The following is a 22,356-nucleotide window of genomic DNA, read 5'->3' as shown; positions in this document are numbered from 1 at the left end:
GCTTAAATGTATGAAAAAGAAGATGCTTGTCCTCAATAGTTAATGAGAACCTAAAAAAGGGTGTAGATTCTTAAAGTCTCTGCCAGATGTTCTTTAATAATACCATCCTTCAGTCTTTGAGAAGACTGAATTCTCTCTGCTGTTGGCCAGGCCATTGGCCCTAAAAGTTTATAGTTTCATTAATTTTCCTTATGTGGATATAGACAAGGCCCAAGCTTTAACCCATTACTTGTTTTTTGTAAGCACATTTTCTCAGGCCATTAGATACAAGCAGATATAACTGGGTTGAAGCTACTTGGGGCCAAGGTAGTATTCAGGTTTTAATTTTATTGGTGTTAATGTCAAAGAATTATACATAGTCCCTCAATGAGAACTATCAGTTTTGAATCATGTTCCATTTTCTCAGGGATTATCACATCTGTGAGGCTGTTGTGTGAATGTGCTGCCCATGGGGAGGCACCGATTTGAAGAGGCCTCAAGGAGAAAATAAACTAATAAGATCAAGAGGAAGCCCCAGTCATAGTCAGGAAAATAATGCCAAGTCCCAACACAGGTAGAGCAAGACATAGGAGATGCACCAATGAAGTGAGATCAGGTGTTTCAAGAGCAGGACAAAGTGCAGTTCAGGTCTAAAATTATGAACAGGTTAAGAATTCTTCTGTTTTCTTTTGATGGTGCTTTTTCTTTGTCACTGGAGGGGAAAAAGGAATTTTCTTAAAGGGGTTAAACAGAGCTCAATAATTAGGATTCGATTTTAGTTTTAACAAAACTCTGAAATGCTGAAGGTTGAGAAGGAGCTTTGGATTTCTTTGGTCCAGTGTCCAAACTAAGGGAGCTCAGAGGAGAAACAAGGGTATGACGGTATATCCCAGACGCTACCAGGAAGTAGAGATTGCAGTGAGTAATGTCCAAATGAAGTTAGTGTGAAACAGACACAGATTCTAAAAGAGCAAGCAAACATGACTCCTATATATTCAAGTAACTCACCCGCTTTGAATCCAAGCCCGGGTCAATATAAAGGTCAAATTTGAGAGGGATGATAAAAATACTGGGATGGGCAGCTCAGGTTGCTTCTAAGTCATAAGATTTCAGAGTCTATTTCTATGTAAAAGAAATAAGGAGATGAGCATGGCAGAGAAAGCATGTGTGTTTTGGAGCAGAACAGATCTGAAATTCAACTCTGGCTTTTCTCCCAATCATTTCTTATTGCTCCTTTATTTCTGTATTTCTCATCTGTGTCATGGAAAAATTAATGCAAATCTTACCTAATAATTGAGTCAATTAGATGCCTAGTAGAGTGTCTGGTCCAACAAATACCTTATTTTGTTATTGTTAACACTTATATATCCTACCTCATGCTTAGGGTTCACATACTTAGCTTCCAATCACATATGCCTTGCCACATACTCATCACAATGTGTCCTGAGCCTTCCCTAAATGGATACTGATCATAATACTTATTCCTGTGCTTGATTAGACTTTCTACAGCTTGATGCATGTTCTAGTTCCCTTACACACTCAATGCATCCTTCCCCTTAGCCATGTTTTAATCTGTCCTTGGCTCAGTGTATTCCCAGGCAACTCTAAAGGTGATGACCTTCCCAGCTTGACCCAGGCCCCAAAACTACACTAACCATACATCCCAGTGTACTTAAGCAGTCTGCATTGATATGTTTGATTTCCCATCCAGTTAACCTTTTGTTTCTTGTTTTTCATCTTGTATGAAGTTTCATTATTAATAGTTATTATAATATTATAATTACATTATAAGTAATAATGAGAGTATGCTGGAATGGATTTGGCAGACTTCCCTCCACTTTGGGCTCCCAGTTTCTGCTGTGCTTTCTCCCAGCACTGTATGAGTCACGTGGGCAATTAACAGAATTCCCACTAGAATAGGAAGATAAATTTGAAATATGACTAGTGATAATTTCTCTCTGGTTTCATGATCTTTCCCAGGAACTCCATTTCAAGGACAGCATATAGGATAGCCGTTCATAAAACAAGGGGACCTCCTAATCTCAGGAAACAAACTGAGGGTTGCTGGAGTGGAGGGGGGTGGGAGGGATGGGGGGCTGGGTAACAGACATTGGGGAGGGTATGTGCTATGGTGAGCGCTGTGAATTGTGCAAGACTGATGAATCACAGACCTGTACCCCTGAAACAAGTAATACATTATATGTCAATAATAAAAAAAAAGGGACCTCTAGACCCAAGAAGCTAGGGATAGCTAACTTACCTGGTTTGAGGTACTAGTGGACAATTATGTGATTCTGTGATACCTCTCAGCTACTGGAGGCATTAGCCACCTTTACTGTGCCACAGCCTGCAAAGTGTAAAATTCCACCAGCTGGTAAGGTTAGTGGGAATCAAGATATTATAGATGAGTTGTATTTGCAGTATGTGCATATATGGGATATAAAGGCTGAACCATCCTGCTATAGGCCAGTTAGTATTCAGAATACTCTCACTACGGGGGCGCCTGGGTGGCTCCGTTGGTGAAGCGTCTGCCTTTGGCTCAGGTCATGATCCCGGGGTCCTGGGATCGAGTCCCACATTGGGCTCTCTGCTCTCTTTCTGCCTGCCGCTCCCTCCCCCTGCTTGTGCTTGCTCTCTCTCACTCTCTCTCTCTCTGACAAATAAATAAAATCTTTAAAAAAAATAAAAAATAAATAAACACACCATGGCAAAAGAAAAGAAAAGAAAAGAAAAGAAAAGAAAGAGAAAGAAAGAAAGAAAGAAAGAAAGAAAGAAAGAAAGAAAGAAAGAAAGAAAGAAAGAAAGAAAAATAAGCATGCGACTCTTGATCTAGGGGTTATAAGTTGGAGCCCCACACTGGGTGGAGAGATTACTTAAAAATAAAATCTTTTAAAAAATAAGTAAATAAATAAAGTCAAAACATTTAAGGAAAGTATTTGTTATTGTGATAATATGATAGATTTTTTTCAATAGATATTTTGGTAGACCACAATATTATGACTGAAAACACTGTTCTTAAAGATCTATGGAATAGAAATATACTTGGAACTAGATATACTAAAAATATAATTCACATCTGTATTAAACTGTGTTATTCTATTGACTCAAATAAAAGTTGCAGTTGTCAAGATTTACAAATCCATATGTATGTATATACATTCACAAAAATATACAGAAACATATACACAGTAATTAAATTATAATATATTTTAGACAAATTTTGGTATTAAATATAAAAACAATGCTTCAGGGTGGCAAATCATTGCTTTTCATCAGTTGGATTTTTTTAGAAATGTGTGAGCCTTTTAAGTACTATTTTGTCAATAGCCATAAGGTCCTTAATATTAGCTAACTTCTTTTTTAGAAAGTCTTACCTTTTTCTTATTTTCAAAATCAGTTTGAAATTTTTAATAAAAATATTCAACAAATGGAACACAACCCAACAAAACAACACTGCATAACAAGGGAGAAACTGAACAAATTAAACAGTAAGAACTCAAATGGAGCACTAATGTAATTTTGAAGTTCTATAATTACCCTTTAATATGGCTCGACTTTTGCAGAGTCTTTGGATGGTGCTCTGATTTTCAATTATATATATTTATATTCTGTGCCAAATTGGAATGAAACTGAGAAGGCCTACTGTGCTAAACATCTAATTTTGATGAAACTTGCAAAAAACAATCATTAACAGAGACAACTAAATATTTGACTTTGTCTTATAAAAAATATGTAAGGAGGTGAAATACTGTGACTAAAGACACAATGAGTACAATTAAGATATTTGGGTAGAACTATGTATATATTTCAATATAAAACAAAAATTTGAATTGAGAATATACTTCATTAGAACAATTTGCTCTGAGCCTACCAAGCTCCTCTGTACTCAGCAGAGATTTTTTCTATTAAAAATATGACCCACCAGGGACGCCTGGGTGGCTCAGTCGGTTAAGCGTCTGCCTTCGGCTCAGATCATGATCCCAGGGTCCTGGGATCAAGCCCCGAATCAGGCTCCCTGCTCAGCGGGAGCTTGCTTCTCCCTCTGCCTGCCACTCTCCCTGCTTGTGCTGTCTCTCTCTCTGACAAATGAATAAATAAAATCTTTAAAAAAAAAAAAAAAAGACCCACCAAAGGAAAGTCAACTAAAGATGTCAGCACTTTCAAATTTATTAACCAGAAGATTGCAAGCAATTTCATTAAAACTTTAATAAGACTATATTAAAATACATTTTTCAGACAAATATCAGTGATACAATCCTAGAGATAGGAATAGCCAAGAAACTGATTAAAGTATATGAAAATGTACTAAGAATAATTGTTATGCTTATTTTTTAATGCTCAATCAACATAATGAAGGGTGGGGTGGTATCTATTTATTTGTTTTAACTTTCAGGAATATGTTATTTTTATTTTTTAATTTATTTTTTAAAGTAGTTTTAAGCATACCAAGAGCAATTTGGGAGTAATAGACAAATATTTTTTAAAAACATAGAGCATCCTTCATTTTTACAAAGAACTGTCTTGTTTTGAATAATATATGGTTACATTGCCTAAGATGACTCTCTTTAGGTCACCCTCTTCTCACAAATTAGGTTCATCCAATAGACAAAAACTCACCTATATATAAGCACCGTATAAAGAGGAGGAAGGGGAGGGCAGAAGAAGGGGAGGAGGAAAATGGGAGAGGGGAAAAAGGAGAGAGGAAGGAGAACAAGGAAGGAAAAGACTTCAGTCTCTGGGAGAAAAACTGCCAGAAGTTTACAGTGTATTTGAGAGAGAGAAAGTACAAGCTGGAGGAGCAGAGGGAGAGGGAGAGAGAATCTCAGGCAGACTCCATGCTGAGTACAGAGCCTGACTCGGGGCTTGATCTCAGGAGCCTGAGATCATGACATGAGCCGAAACCAAGAATCAGAGGCTCCACCCACTGCCCCACCCAGGCGCCCCTCTTTAATTTTTTTTTTTTAAGATTTTATTTATTTGACAGAGAGAGCACAAGCAGAGGGAGAGAGAGGGAGAAGCAGACTCCCTGCTGAGCAAGGAGCCCGATGTGGGACTCGATCCCAGGAGAGTGGGATCATGACCCAGGGGAAGGCAGCCGCTTAACCCACTGAGCCACCCAGGAGTCCCTAATTTTTTTTTTTTTTAATTGTGGTAATGTTAAATGTTAAAAAAAAAAAAAAGCCAGTTTCATTGCTCTCTCCCTCATTTCTTTGTAACCACTTCCCATTCACAGCAGCACAAGGAATGCCCAACTGTTGTTTAATTATGTGGATTCCTTGGTCAAAACACTTATTTCCAGATACACCTGATAACTTGGTTTCTAAGTGCAGTGGCTTGAAAAGTTCTTCTGTTTGTTCCTAAAAGGCACACATGCTTTTTAGCTGCAATGGTGTATGCTTGGAAAAGTTCTAATTTGGGAAACTGGGCACAAGTTCTTCCCCTGATCGGCACTGTGGGTGACCTTGGGCATGTCACTTATCCATCTTTGTTCTTCCTTGTTCTTAGTGTCCCCATCTATCAGATGATGGTGTTAGAGAGTTGATTTAAAAACCTTGGGCTCTGACATTCTAAGATCCAGTGGGGGAACTAGGTACTTTGCTTTGATTAACTGCCTCTGTTTCATCATCCATTAATGTGTTTGATAGGGGAAAAAAGAGTGAAGGGTTTTCCCCTACCACTTCCTTCATTCAACTACCCAATCCAATTAACTCTAATTAAAATTTGTAGTTTTAATTAGTTTGATAGGTTTTTTAAAATCCTCATAAATGTAAATCTTTGCCTTCCTTTTTTCAGGCTTGGCAACTGTCTTGCTCCTTTTAATTTGAGCTCCTTTCACCCATTCGTGCCACTTCTGATTCATTATTCTTTGTTCCTGTTTATTGATTGCCTTTTTTTCTCCTTTTCTTCTTGTAGTGATAACACATTGCTTAAATAGCATTTTAGAAGGAGAATCACAAAGATTTTAAATTACCTAGAAACTATTTCATTCATGGGAGAATTCAGTATTGTTAAAGGACTTTGAGCCCAGTTGAAATATGTCAGCACCCCAGATACATGTTTTAAAACTTCCCAGCCTGTATATCATACATCATCCTCTCATGACTGGCTAAAGCTGACACCTAAATCATAATTCTGAGGAGTGTCAAGGAAACCCCTCACACCTAAATATATTTCCTATAGCAGCACATGTTCACTGATGCTGGGTTTTATAAGTCTCATGTTTGTTTATTTCCACTTTCTTATACTTACATACAGCAAAATAAATTTATTAGGACTCTAACTTTCATGAGGACAGGGGTTTTTGTCTGCTTTTTTAACTTCCATCTTCCCAGCACCTAAAACAAAGCTAAAAAATAGTAGACACCCAATAAATAATTGTTGAATGGATTAACAAATTTATAAACTCTTAATGAATGAATAAACTAACTGTACTGTGTAATTTGTTATTTCATGTCAAAACTCTTATCTCCTGTCATTAAGGATTTACTGTAATAACAACATACCTTGAGCACTTACAATGGATCAGCTACTATGCTCAAGGTTTGGTAGGCATTCCTTTACCCACTGCTCAAAACAGTTTTATGAGGGAGCGACTATTATTAAGTTCAGGTTTAGAACAGATAAATAACTCACTGAAGGTATCAGGGTAAGTAAGCGGCAGAATTGAACTTATGACTCAATTACAAAAAGAACATGTATCAGAGAAATTTAGACATCAAGAAAGGAAAAAAAGAAGTTATACTACCATAACAGAGCTACTATGAGGACTGTATCATAGTTCAGCCTAACATTTCTTCTCATGAATTTTTGGGTTCATATCATGATATCAGAAGATATATCTTTAAAAATTATGTTCTAACTCTTAGACCTGATGGTACCTTGTCTTTATATCCATCACTTTAATGGTTGCATGTGCTGTTATTTAGTTATCTATCAGAGCTCCCTAGAATGACACTTGCTTGGGGAATAATCCCTTCTCCTGTCAGGCTAAAATCATTCTCACATAAAAGGCAAAAATAATGATTATACTATAAGTTACTATTATTGCTGTTCTTACTATTACTAGGAGTAGTGGCTAATATACTGGAGGTTGACCATGAACCAGACATTGTGATAAGCATTTTAGATGCAGTACCTTATGTAGCAAAAGAAGCTTTTATCCATACATTATGCCTTATTAGTAAATTATGCCTTTACCAATTAGTGTGAATTTGTGGGTTCTTTCTCCCAGGGAAAACTTTGAAAGAAGAGAAAAATGGGGTGATAAGAAAGAGACCATAGGTAGAACAGTTGGAAGAATGAAATAACCTGTCTCAGCTTTGCTGAGAGACATAATCAACAAGTTCCTTCTTATGAAGAACTGAGTTGGACAGAAACTCATATATAAATATCATTTGTCCAACCTTCTAACAACTGCATCTTTTTCCTCCTCTATGCTTTCCATCTGCGCTGCCATTACCCTACTTTACTTCTTTCTTTCCATCAAACAGACGTTTACAGCAGACCTTTACAACAGATTGTCTTCCTGGCTCATTCCAAGCAAATGCCATGTATGTCCCCAAAATGTAGCTCAGCTTTATTGAGCGACTACCCCAAGTTCCCCCCCAAAAGCTCCTTACTGCCTCCTGCCCAGGGAACCACCCACAAACTCCTTTCTTCTCCACAGAAGGGCAAGTTTCACATTATTTCCTCTTTCTGGATTATCACCAAAGAATGCAATGTCGCAGGCTTTTCACCAAGTGTTTTTTTCCAAATTCTCTCCTCAGTGTGTGCCTACCCAGCCCCACATTTCAAGTCCTGTTATGTTCGTCCAAGTAAAGTAAGTGAATAATAATCCACAGTACCGTGGTCTGTGTCACAGCTTGCGCCACTCCTGCCAATCCCTACAAATGCCCAGACTTGGCTCAAGGGAGGGGCTGGGGCCCCACAGGCCAGGCGAGAGTGGGGTCGGGGGAGCGGAAGAGCAGGAATTTCCTCAGAGCCAAAGTCCCTTGAGTGGCAGGGACTATGAGTCAGCCAGCGCTATCACTTTATTTATGAAAGAAACTAGGCTTAACGAGGTCACACAGATGCCTCCCACTTGGGACATAACAAATTTGAATCCCAGGCAGTGGAACAACAGAACCCAAAATTCTTAATCTTAATTATCCTAGTCGGCTCTACCTCCTGCCCTCCGGGATGCAACCTTGTTCCTTCTCGTTTTTGCCTGCTTGCTTTTCTTGGCACCCTGTTTCCAGCCATGAGGTCAACCATTTGGTGACTGTAATCCTGGTTTTCCACTCTGGCAACACACTTGACTCCACTTGGCCCCCAGATCTGCTCCCTGTGGCACATTACTCAAGAGCAGAGATCCTGATCTTCCAGCCCAGAGCATCCCCCAAACAAACAAACAAACAGACTATACATCTACCCACTTCCTAATGTGGTATAATCCAGATTTCCTTAGACTCTCTTGGGAAAACCAAACCAGGCTTTAAGGAGATTCTGGTTAATATTAAATAATACTATGTAAAAGCAGAGAAAGATGAGTTGGCCTTGGCTCTTACATGCGGCATGAGCATCCTTCCATCAGTAGTCATTTAATGCTTCATCTCAAATTCCAAGGACTTTCTTACCTCCTTCCAGGATGTTCTAATCACTGACTTTTTGAGTACAAAATATATGTTTGCAGCCTTATTTCCTCATTTGTCATAGTTTTGTTCCACACCTTTTCCTAAACCGTTTCCCCTATGTTGTAAGACAGACTGTGTCTTTTCTTCTATTCCCTGACAAATGTTGGTTAAAAACCAAAGTGGCTATAAAATATGTCCAACTCATCACTTTCCAATTTTAGAACTTTTGCCATTTTTATTAAAATAGCCTTTTAATCCCGATCTCAAATATTTAGTACATGCCCCAAATAAGATGGCAAATACTTGTAAAGAACATTTATTAGTTACTATGTGCTGGATACTCATGTAAAAGCTGTGCGTGTATTAGCACATGTAGTCCTCACAACAGCCCTGGGACACGAGGTACTTATATTATCACTTTACTAGTAAGGATCTTAAAGGATAAGTTCTCAAAGCTATTAAGTGAGAGCTAAGGTCTGAACTCAGTTCATTTTCAAAACCTGGACAATTAATCATCACACTATAGCTCCCTTTCTCTATTTAGCCCACACTTAAAGGAAGGCACATCTTTTTTTTTTAATGTTGCTAGATGCCATCGTCACAAGACAGTTGAATTAAATATCAAATTAGATATGAATACTGAATATATAAGAAACAAGGCAGAGGGCTGTAGGGGAAAGGGAGGGAAAACCGAATGGGAAGTCATCAGAGAGGGAGAAAAACCATGAGAGACTCTTAACTCTAGGAAACAAACTGAGAGTTGCTGGAGGGGAGGTGCGGGGGGATGGGGTAACGGGGTGATGGGCATTAAGTACGGCACATGCTGTGATGAGCACGGGGTGTTATATGCAACTGATGGATTGTTGAATGCTACATCTGAACGAGTGATGTACTATAGGTTGGGTAATTGAATTAAAATTTTTAAATAAATAAATAAATAAAAATAAAACCAAAAGGTATATGATCAATCATCAAGTCTAGCTCCCCTCATTTTCAAGATAAAATAAAATGATACATAGAGAGATCATAGATTTTCCAAAAGTCATAGAGCTATCTGGGATTTGAACCTGGATTTCCTGACTCCAGTGTTTATTTCACACCATCACAAAAAATCAAATGTACCTAATCTTTTTTTTTCTTTTTTTAAAGATTTTATTTATTTATTTGACAGAGAGACACACAGCGAGAGAGGGAACATAAGCAGGGGGAGTGGGAGTGGGAGAAGCAGGCTTCCCGCTGAGCGGGAAGGCACACGCTTAATGAATGAGCCACCCAGGTGCCCCAAATGTACCTAATCTTTAAAGACAGTATACCTTTTGATTTCACTGATTATGATTCTCAGGTGTTTTTGATCATTGCTTCATTTCATCAGGACAAAATTCCCTGACCTACCAACCGCCTTCACTCCTTTCTACTTCTACAAAGCCAAGTAAAAAAAAAAAATCCTAGGATAATTAGAAGAATAACATTTTTATAGCCAATCAAAAAGAGAGAATAAGTAAATTAGTCTTACTTCCACACGTCACAAACCAAACTATGTACCTAGTCTTATTGTAAACATTAAAAAAAAATTGTCGTTCCCGGGGCACCTAGGTGGCTCAGTTGTTAAGTGTCTGCCTTCAGCTTAGGTCATGGTCCCAGGGTCCTGTGATGGAGGCCTGCATCGGGCTCCCTGCTCCGCGGGAAGCCTGCTTCTCCCTCTGCCCCTCCCCCTGCTTGTGTTCCCTCTCTCGCTGTCTCTCTCTCTGTCAAATAAATAAATCTTTAAAAAAAAAATTGTTGTTCCCTAGGCTGAAATTGTAGTCCATTAATGTGGTATATATTTTAATTTTCCTCCTGTCTAGAATATTTCATTCCTCAGCAAGGCATTTTCCACACAGTTACCAAACCTTTGATTCTTCCCTGCTCATTTTTTCTCCATGGTTCCCTCTTAAATTCCTCTCCTCTGGGAGGCCTTCTCTGGTACCCACCAGGCCACTAATATGGTCAGACACCACTCTGTATAATGCCATAAAATCATGGACTTACCTCCTGATACAGTATTATAGCAGTGCACCTACTGCTCCCAGGACACTAAAATAGTTAAAGCTATACTGTGTCTTAAGTCCCCATACTTAGGTCCTCAATGCACATTTCTTGAATGAATAAATGAATGAGCATTGTGAGTTTGCACTAGGCTATACCCTATCCAGCTGTCTTTCTTATGACTAACACCACTCACTGGCAAGAGCACTGGTGACCATGGACTGGAACAACAGTAAGAGGCCTCAAAGGAACATAACCCATCATCTTAGTCTTAGATGTCCAGCACTCCTTCCCAGAGCTAACTTCTCCATCCCACAAAATCTCTCCAAGAACATTAAGATGGTGATCTCCATCTTTCATATTCTTAGGCACACTTTAAATTCCAGAATTTGCATCCTCACTTGAAGATTACATTTTGTTCACAGGTATCCACTATCTATTTCTTCAGTCCCCTGTCAGCGCCCTGCCATTATTGAGTCGAACATTTGACTACATTACTTCCTTCACTTGACAGAGATCCCTGGTGTTCTGTAAATATGCCATTTCCATGTTATACTATCCTTCTTGCCTTACAGCAAGAGGGACTCACCTATGTAAAATCTTGCACAAAGCCTCCAGCTCAAAATTCTGTCTGCTATATGCCAAGTAGAAATATGCATCCTCTGTTGCTTCTAAAGCAAATTTCACACATCATTTAAAATTTGATGGCCAGTCCAATACTGAGGAATTTGCCTGACATCTATGTACCACAGCTGATCTGTTGAAATCCATATTCCTAAGAGGACTCTTCCTACCTGTACATCTTTGACCACCAATGAAAATCACTTCACCCTAGCCCTTTTGAAGTCAGGAGCTTGGGCCTTCCTCAAACAGTTTTAATAGCATAAATACAAGTGATCTCTGAATAGGAAGTTCTTGATTTTCCTTCCCAGTAAATTGTTCCATAGGAGCACTGTTATCATAAATATTCCCATTTACCCTAGCATATTTTATCAGCTACTAAATTTGCTTTTTAGAAAGAAGAAGGTGTTGAAGAAAGAAATCCCAGAATGTTACCTCCTTGTTTGGAAGTCTCAAGGGCAATCATTCTGATCCTCTCTTGTCTGTCTTCTCACAGGTCATGATACACGACTTTGGCTCCCTTTTCCTTTAGAGGAAATGAATACGTGAAACATCAAGATTTGGCTAATACAATTAATTAGAAAGAGATGTCAGGGGATCCACCTGGGATTTATTTCCCTTCATTCTGTAAGGCCCAAATCCACATGATGCTACTTTGTCACTCAATATGTGTGAGGAGAGTTGTGGAAAGAGGGTAGGTGGGCAGGTGGATATGGGCAGGTGTGCCCACAGTTCTTAACATTCAACTCTTCCTACCAAGAACTAGATTTCATCTTTTTCCTTAAGAAAAAGAAAAAGGACACACACACACACACACACACACACACAAACCATCCAGTGTCTTAGTTGCTAAATCCCAGCCAGACTAGCAGCTTAACTGCATTTCTTAAGCAATAATTGACCTATATCCATACTCCCTGATGAGGGAAACAAAGGCAAGAGAAATGTAGTAAATTAAATCTCCTTACAGCTTACAGCCCACTGATAGATATGTGAAACAGTGGAGCGTGACCTTCCTCAAGGAATTCATAGCTGCCTTTAGCGCATTAATGTTTATGTTTTATTAAAGACTTCAAGTAACCTTATCTTAACAGCAGCTAGCTCCTCAAGGTCCTGAAAGCCTTGCTTCCAAATTCCTTAGAGACTTATGTTATCCCTAACCCCTACCAATTAAAAAGTATATATTCAGTCACTCCTCACAATCCCAGTACTGCTCTTTCTGCCCATGTGTCCTGTCCCCATGCTATAATAAAATCACCTTTTTGCGCCAAAAACGTCTCAAGAATTCTTTCTTGGCTGTTTACTCATGAACCCAAAAACTTCCAAGTTTCATCACTGTCCATCCCTCCCTCTCTTAATATCCCCTCTACTGTTTTCCATCATGAGAACAAAGCCTCAGTTTTATAAAAGTTAAATTTAATGAAAGAAATGCAACACGCAAGATATTTAAGTGACAAAAATGATACTCCGGAGGAAGGAAGAAAAGCACTTTGTTTTTTATAGCACTTTTTCCAATCCTATTCTAACATTTAGCATATTGAATTGTAAATAAATATAATGCAATGGCTTGCCCACTGATGTTTGATAAATGATGGATTGAAATGAGCATGGAATGTTTCATAATGGCATGAGAAACTGATCTCAGTGCTGAAAAATTATTAAGAATTGGGTAATCCATGGGGCTTCTGGGTGGCTCAGTTGGTTAAGCAAATGCCTTCGGCTCAGGTCATGATCCCAGGGTCCTGGGATCCAGCCCCACATCAGGCTCCCTGCTCAGTGGGGAGCCTGCTTCTCCCTCTCCTATTGCTCCCCCTGCTTGTGTTCTCTGGCTCGCTCTGTCAAATAAATAAATAACATAAAAAAAAAAAATTAAAAAAAAAGAATTGGATGATCCAGATTTAGAGTGACCTGAATAAGGATACCTGGAGGGAATGAACTTTGCTCGCCAGTGGGACAGTGTTGTGTGCTGGTCTCAGCCTATCACTCACTAACCACTAACTGTGGCTAGACTAGACTTTGTGATTCTTATTACGATTGCAAGACGCCCCCAGTGATAACCATTAGGAAATGGGGGGGGGAGGGAGCTTATTACTTACAAGTCCTGGAGCTACAAAGCACAGCCAAGGGCACAAGCCTGGAGAGGGAGAGAGTCTGCAAGCTTGGGAGGGAGGTGGGGGGAGCCTGGGTTCTGCTTTCATTGAGGTCAAGGGTGGGCGTGGGCTCTCTATTGGTGAATTTAAAACAGAAGAGCAGGGAATTTAAAGGATGGGAGGAGGGGGGAAAAAACCAAGCAGTTCAAAAGGTCAGTCTTGGAAATCAACCAAGATCTCTAAAGCAAAAGAGCCTGGGGGGAGGGGGTGGCAGCTTGCTCTTTATCTAACCTGGTAGCTGGCACTGGGTTTATCCCAGATAGCCATCTTTGAAGTGGAAGCCTGAGCCATCGGAGCTTAAATCAGGTACTTGCATTACAAAAAAGAAAAACCGTCAGAGTTGACAGCACAGACAGTAGATTAGTCCAGGTACAGAAGTAGGGGATGGTTTTAGAATCTGTCTTCTCCAGCCAATTTAATCTCAGTGGTACATTCTTTTCTGCTAAGGAGAAATAACTTACAATCTTTTCTACTTTGATTTTTCCCACCCGCATACCCGTAAGTGAATGATTCAAGTCCTTCGGGTTGCTGGTGGCTATCCATTATATGGAGGTTACACAGAAATGTGAATAAATAAAAGGAAAACCCGGAAAGACATATTTAGCACAGCTCAATTGAAAGTCTAATTTAGGGGGTGCCTGGGTGGAACAGTCGGTTAAGCATACAACTCTTGGTTTCCACTCAGGTTGTGATCCCAGGGTCGTGATCTCAGTGAGATCGAGCCCCACGTCGAGCCCCATATCGAGGCCCGTGCTCAGCATGGAGTCTGCTTGAGTTTCTCTCTCCCTCTCCCTCTGCCCCTCCCACTCGTGTTCTTTCTCTCTCTAAAATAAATAAATCTTTTTAAAAAGTCTTATTTAGTAGAAAATAAAGCTATTTCATTAAAACAGCTTCATTAATTATTGAGGAAATGTAAATAATGTGGGAAAACATATGGATAACTTGGAAGACACTGAGTGACTAGTTATACTTGCTAATGGCAACAAACTTTCTTGTAGTAAAATGTCATCTGGAATGTTATCATTTAAAACTCAGTAATGATATGAGGAATTTGAGAAACAAGACAGAGGATCATAGGGGAAGGGTGGGAAAAATGAAACAAGATGAAACCAGAGATGGAGACAAACCATAAGAGACTCTTAATCCCAGGAAACAAACTGAGGGTTGCTGGAGGGGAGGGGGGCTGGGAGGCATGGGGTGGCTGGGTGATAGACATTGGGGAGGGTATGTGCTATGGTGAGCGCTGTGAATTGTGTAAGACTGATGAATCACAGACCTGTACCCCTGAAACAAATAATACATTATATGTTAATAAAAAAAGAAATTAAAATAAAATAAATTAAAAAATAAATAAAACTCAGTAATAAAAAAAAAAAAAACAACCCTAATAGGACCTTTAATGTAATACCAGAGTCAGGGGAATAAATGTCACCTGTGTGCAGAAAACAAGATCTCTTCTGGCATCCATCATTCAATTTGGTTTTGCTTCAATCCTAGCCCTTAAAAAACGAAAGCCCCTAATCACAATCTCTAAATCTACTTAGGAAGCTGCTGTGCTTCGGTAATTTCCTATTCTACAGCAAATGCTGTTAGTATCTCTGAGATACTCTGAGCCTCCAGAGAAACTTGGGTAGAATTCATTTCCTTAATCAGTTTGCATTCACTTACTCTGTGCAGAGCCTTGCAGGTCTCTGAGGGGCTGGGAAAAATGGCAACGGTGAAAAAAAGGTCAAGTGGGATTCAGTTGTCCACACTCTTGACCTTATCTGAGCCCTCCAGACCTGAGACTGAGTTTGAACTTAGTGTTTCTTTTTCTTTCTTTCTTTCTTTTTTTTTTTTTAAGATTTTATTTATTTATTTGACAGAGAGAGGGAACACAAGCAGGGGGAGTGGGAGAGGGAGAAGCAGGCTCCCCGCAGAGCAGGGAGCCCAATGTGGGGCTCGATCCCAGGACCCTGGGATCATGACCTGAGCCGAAGGCAGACACTTAATGACTGAGCCACCCAGGCACCCCAGTGTTTCTTTTTCAAAGCATTTCAAGGCATGTCATGATATTGTCAAGGCATTATCCTGTCTTCCGGGGCATCCGCTGGACACCTTGGAGTACCCTCAACTGTTCCTCCTTTCTCATGCTGTCTCCATAGCATACATTTCATGGGTCAGTGCATGTTTTCAACCTTTTTCAGAAGATGCTGTTCCATCAGTTCCTGCTCTCTGTCCCCACTGCCAAAGCCTTGCCTCATGCTTTTCTTCTCGCTGACCTGGACTCTTATTATCTTATCTTTCTAATGGGTCTCTCAGCCCCTTGTCCTGGGAAAGACAAAATGTGTGTGTATGGGTGTGTGGATGTGTTTGCTGAGAATATTAATTTTACAACAAATAAGTTGGAAGGGAATTGCCATTTATCCCTGATCTCACTATTCATTTATTTATTCATTTAAAGAATTCAATGCTTCGTTCCTGTTCTTGGCACTAGGAAATAATGAGTAAGACAAAAATGATCCTTACCAATATAGAGCTTACAGTCCAACTTATGCACCTAAATATATAAAACCTAACTCCCTTCTTTCACTGAGAAACCTACAAGTATGTTTGTTGCTACTAGAACAGAACTGTAAAACAAATTTGCCCTAAATCTGCCTGAGAGCCCACTAATACTTAATAATTCTCTAGATTACACCTAGACTTAGAGTGTAAATACCTAGGGGTCAACAATGTTAAATAACCTCACAAAATTACTTGAGGTAATTGGAACAAATAATAATATATTTTTTAATAAGTATTTTTGTATTATTGTTCTTAATAAGGTAAAGATATCTATCATATGGAGTTGTTGGTGTGAATAGTAAATGTGTGTGTATATATATATACGTAATATCCAGCATGCAGTAGATGCTCAAAAATGTTGAAACAAAAAATGTTTTCACATTTTTTTGTCTTGTTAGGACTCATCAGAAAGTATTAACTATCTCAAATATTGTTACAAAATACCTCAGAAATGCTACAAATTACACTCTTTAAAAAGGTCGGCCTATAGTACTTTTGATAACTATTTGACACTTTTTATATTAAAATTATTGCAGAATATCAAGCTTTTGATTAAAAGACCAAATATTTTTTCACCTTGTCCTATTCTTGATCCATAAGAGTAAAGACTATCTGAGGAAGCTATATCCTCCGCACCCCATTCAGTTTACTCTACAGCTTATAATAAAATAAGGAAGCTCACAAGCAATATACGTGAGTGCATTTGCCTGAGCTTCAAATGCCTAGAACTAAGGCTGCTGAAAGATATTTCTTACAGGTTTTAGATGCAAGGACAAGATTTTAAATCCTCTACTTTTCTATCATAAAGGCAAGTTAGTTCATTACACAGATTTCTCTCGACTTTGTCTGATTCTGCTTCTGGCAAGTTGCCCATATTGGAGAAAGTTCACAGTAATACCTGCTATGCCAAGGTCTGTATTTTTCTGAGGTTTCATAATCACTTGGCATCCTTTGCTGTCCTGAACTTTCCTCATTCCTTCTAGCAGAGACCTGCTCTCCCATCAAAGATATGGAGTATTTTGACACTCCAGGTTTCACATGTGGTACAGCCTGTCTTCACGACAGCACCTTCCCCTAATCCCATTCCCAAATAGTCATGTCATTTGGCAGATGACATTCATCATCTGTGCATCGTGTCTTACAAGGTCTGTGGCTGCTAGAGGAGACATCGCTAGAAAAAATCTAACACTTGCACTAATCTGCAGGTGTCTGTCATGGCCTGGCAGCCATGGCCATGGGCAGGAATCCAAATACAGAACAAGAAGGCAAGTTGCCATTTTAGCAGATGGACATGCAGCAAAATAGCCAAGAGCTTCATAACAAGCACCTTGGACGTGGAGGCAGAACGGGACATGCAGCCAATAATATTCAGTTGGCTCTTTATCTGTTGCTTAGAAACCTCAAGTTCGGGAGCAATGGCCTTTCTAATTATGACTTGAGTTGGGGACATTCCCATCATAAGAACTAGGATCTGTGACTGTCATGGATAAGTGTGGGGCAACAGGCCAGCTGGGTCTTTGAAGCCAGCAGAGCCAGCAATAAAATCCACACTTGGGATGAGAACTGCCTCTCCTGGAGCTAAGTCAGCAAATGCAGTCTGGTTGTCAGAGCTAAGAGGTAAGAAATAAAGATGGATCATGGCATGCTTGTGTTCTTTTCCTCTGCTTTCACTCTGGGTGAGCAGGAAAATCAAGTGAGGCACAAAATAGTCAAGAATAAACCTTTCCTGTATGGCAGACCAGAATGGGCTGACCTGAGTCAGCCTAGAGAGAATAGAAAAGCAAATGAGAGAGACAATCAAATGAAAGAGACTGGACTCTGAACCAAGATGTTAAAGAACCTGTAGAGTATCATGAGGCTTACACTCAGAAGTCAAATCATCTAATTCCAATCCCAGTACCCCATTTACTTTGTAACTATGGCCAGGTTACTAGAATTCAGAGCTGTTCCCGCCTTTGTTTTAGAGATCTTGGTTAATTTCCATAAATAGCCATTTGGGCCACTTGCCTTTTCTCTTTTCACACTTTAAATTCCCACTCTTGTGTTTTAAACTGACCAATAAAGAGGGAGCCAGTGAGACCCTAGGCTCCCACCTCAACCCCAGTAAAAGTAGAACCCCAGGCCTGAGTTTCTCTCTCTTTCTCCCCCCATTCCTTGCAACCTGGCTGTGTGGCCCCAGGTGTGCCATGTAATTTACAGGACTTGTACATAATAAACCTTGAGTTTTCAAAGTTTTTGAATAGGTTTTGCTGAGAGTGTCTTGCAGTCATAATAAGAACCACAGGGGCACCTGGCTGGCTCAGATGGTAGAGCATGAGACTCTTGATCTTGGGGTTGTAAGTTCAAGACCCATGTTTGGCATAGAGATTACTTAAAAATAAAAAAATAAAAATAATCTTTAAAAAAAGAAATAGAACCACAAGGGCAAGTCCAGCCACAACATTGGTTATAGATATACTGAGACTAGCACAAAACACTACTACATCTCACAACATCCAGTTCAACTACCAACAATCCAAGAAATTATCATCTCCCTTATAGATTATTGAAATAGGTTTTTCCCTTCTTTGTCTCTTTTAAAAAAGCAACAATATTTTTTATGTTTCTGTTTTATTTCCTTTATTGGCTTATTCGCCCTACCTTTTGTATGATTTTCTTTTTTAAAGATTTTTATTTATTTATTTATTTGACAGAGAGATAGAGAGCACAAGTAAGCAGAGCAGCAGGCAGAGGGAGAGGGAGAAGCAGACTCCCCACGGAGCAGGGAGCCCGACGCGGGGCTCAATCCCAGGACCCTGAGATCATGACCTGAGCCGAAGGCAGACGCTTAACGGACTGAGCCACACAGGCGCCCCTTGTATGATTTTCAATCACTGCTCTAGGGGTTACAGTACCCATCTTCAACTTACAATGGCCTATCTTTATATAATATTAGCACTTCGTGTATCGTATAAGAAGCTTAAAACAATAAAACTTCATTTCCTCCCTTATCTCCTTTGTGGTCTTGTTATCATACATTTCACATCTACATAATTATAAATCTCATTAGTTTTTTTTTTGCTTTAAACAGTCAACTATTTTTAAAGAGATTAAAAATTAGAAAAATTGTATTTTATTATTTCCCACATACTTACTATTTTCCATGCTCTTCATTCCTTTATGTAGATTCTTATGTACATTCCTTAAGTAAAATTAGGATAGTCCCCAAAATTATAGAGTTGCAGCCAGAAATAAATGAGACAATGAGTGTAAAGCACTTTGCATACATTTTGCTATATAGTACATGTGTATTAAGTATTAGCTTCTATTAATTTTTTACAAAGAAATACAGTGGATGTAGAAAAAAAATTGTAGCTTGAGAGTGAAAAGGGTTTACTACCAAAGAAAGGGGTATTTACAGTAATCACAAAACTAGAAAGAAGGAAAAGAATAAGCACTGTGTCAAGAGTATTAAGACAGATGTTTAAGTCCTGGGACTTTCCATGTTACTCTAGTCTTGTTTGTGTTAGTCAGGGTTCTCCAAAGAAATAGAACCAATAGGATAGATAGATAGATGATAGATAGATAGATAGATAGATAGATAGATAGATAGATAGATAGATAGATAAAGAGGAGATTTATTACAGGAATTGGCTCACATGGTTATGGAAGCCCAGAAGCCCCATGATCTGCCATCTGCAAGCTAAAGAACCAGGAAAACAGGTGTTATAATTCAGTCTGAGTCTGGAGCCCTGAGAATCAGGGAATGGATAATATAAGTCCCAGACTGAGTTCAAAGGCTAGGAGCCAGGAGCACGAATGTCAGAGGGCAAGAGAAGATGGATGTCTCAACTCAAAAAGACAGAATTCACTCTTCCTCCACATTTTTTGTTCTATACAAGCCCTCAGAGATTGGATGATACCCATCTGCACTGGTGAGGGCAATCTTTACTCAGTCTACTGAATCAAACGCCAATCTCTTCCAGAAACACTCTCACAGACACTCAGAACTAAAGTTTTACAGCTACCTGGGCATCCTTTAGCCCAATCAAGTTACACATAAAATTAACCATCCCAATATTATTAATGGAAGTCTTACAGCCATAAATAAAAAGAGCAGAAATGTCCACTCCAGATGTCATTGATTGTCATCAAATTTGTATCAAATAAAGATGAAAATAATGCAGAAAGAGGCACATTGGTTAAGCATGAACCCCTGGACATGCAGAGAAAGAGGCAGGGATAGAATTTCAGATACTTGACCCTCTGCCCAGTTCTCTCTGCCCAGTCTCAGAACTGTTACAGCCCTTCCGAAGTTTGGATCAATGACGGCACTTTACATTCTGGTCACGAGAATACCCCTCTCTGTACATGTTTGATGCTTGGCTGCTGGCTGACGAGCCCAAAGGTACACTGTGCAAAAACCACGTATCTCCCTTGAGGTCAATGATATTGACATTTTCTGCTTGATTTGGAGGTGCTTTATCCACAAGCATGGGAAATCTGATTTAGTCTCATTCTCCATATCACTGATGATTCTGACTTTGGCAGGAACATGTGTCATGCAGGAGAAACAAAGTGAGGAAGAAGAGTTAGATTCTGAGATATAGATATGATATATGATGAAGGATCCTATAGTTCAGCTCTTGGTTTGTTTGTTTGTTTGTTTGTTTTTCACCTCGAATGAGGTTACCTTCAAAGAAACTTGGAAATAAATTAAAAACCACCATAGATCAACTGCCATCCAAACAGGTATTTATCACCATCTTCTCTGGCTTACTAAATAGTTTGTTTAACCAACTGTGCACACTTAGTCACGAAATCCCCTTTGTATTTGATGACATAGGATGAAGGAGGGTGTAGGGGGAGAAAAACAACAAAATATGTATTAATGAGAAAATTCAGAGTATTTTTTAAAACAAGGTGAAAAACTGAGAGATATGGAAATAGCCATTTCTTTTTCTTACAGGGGGCTCTGGGTCTTAGGGGTTTCCAATCATAGTTCATGGAACATCATAAATGTGACAGAGCTTCAAAACCAGATTTGGAAAGAAACACACAAACAGAGCTTCAGTCTGTCCCCTTTCTCCCATTTGTAGTGCGAGCTATTTTGGTGTTGTAGCCTTTCTTCATTTTTCTGGTAGTAGAAGACTGTTTTTCTATCAGAAATCAATGTTTCCACATTCTATATAGACCAGGTGGACCTGTCAATTATAGCTGTGAGCAGGTGATTAAGACCAGCCAATCAGAGAACTCTATCTCCTTGATTCCAGTGATTGGGTTAAGAATGGGCACATAACCCAAGGAGGTATAAGCCTTCCAGATAATTGGAAAGTAAGAGTAGGAAAAAAAAAAAAAAAGAGTCCTTCTTGTCATCAGGGGAATGAGGTCTTGAAACAGAATTATACTGAGTTATAGAAAAACAAAGGTTATATTTCTGAGGAACTAAAGTTTGTGCGTAGGCAAAGATTCCTACTCACTACTGAAATGTTAAAAATACTTTCTCAGGGTAACGGAACCAACAAAAACTTTTGAATCATTTATTCAATATTTACATTTGATATTTATGGATCACTAAACTTAAGGTTTTGTGTTAAATAAAAAATTGTCTTGTTGCAAACAGCACCTAAGTCTGTCTCAGCTGTGGCCTCCACACCCCTGCATTTCTTGGACTTGTGCCTGGGGATATTTCCTCTTCTATTTATCCAAGAATCCTCTACTCTAAGCAAGCATAACATAAAAGTATACTGTTAACCAGAAGGAAGGCTAAAATACCACTTGGTATTCCCACCATATGACTGTCAACTCCAAACCTACCCACATCTTCCAACAGAGTGTGGAGAGAACCCATCTGTATGGGAAGCAAGGCATGGAGAAGTAGAGGAAAGCAACTCCCTGTGTTCTAGGTTAGCATTGTCTACTACAAAGAAAAGGCATCTTTGTTTTATCCAACTATGATGACACATTTTCCTTTGCTTCATTTTAAGAACACAAAATAGGGACACCTGGGTGGCTCATTGGTTAAGCATCTGCTTTTGGCTCAGATCGTGATCCTGGGGTGTTTGGATCCAGCCCTGTATCAGGCTCCCTGCTCAATGAGGAGTCTGCTTCTCCCTCTGCCCCTCCCTGCTTGTGCTCTCTTGCTCAAATCTCTCTAAAATCTTAAAAAAAAAAAAAAAAAAGAACACAAAATATACATCAGGAGACATGTTAGCTGCTTTATGTGTGTTATGTCATTTAATCCTCACATCAGCACTGTCTGGTAGATTTTATTCCCATTTTCATATGAGGAGAGAGAAGCTCAGAGAGGTTTAGTGACTGATCAGGTCATACAATTAAAAAGAAGAAAATTGCTACAAGGTTAAAATTGTGGCTTGATGACTTCATATTAGCTGAAAACTTCATTAAGTGCTGTGTGATTTCCGTGGGCAATGCTCACCCTT

Source organism: Mirounga angustirostris, unplaced genomic scaffold (assembly GCF_029215605.1).
Source record: "Mirounga angustirostris isolate CCGP_5_RB_7025 unplaced genomic scaffold, mMirAng1.0.hap1 SCAF_13, whole genome shotgun sequence".
Lineage (NCBI taxonomy): Eukaryota > Metazoa > Chordata > Mammalia > Carnivora > Phocidae > Mirounga > Mirounga angustirostris.
This window is presented reverse-complemented; position numbering follows the sequence as displayed.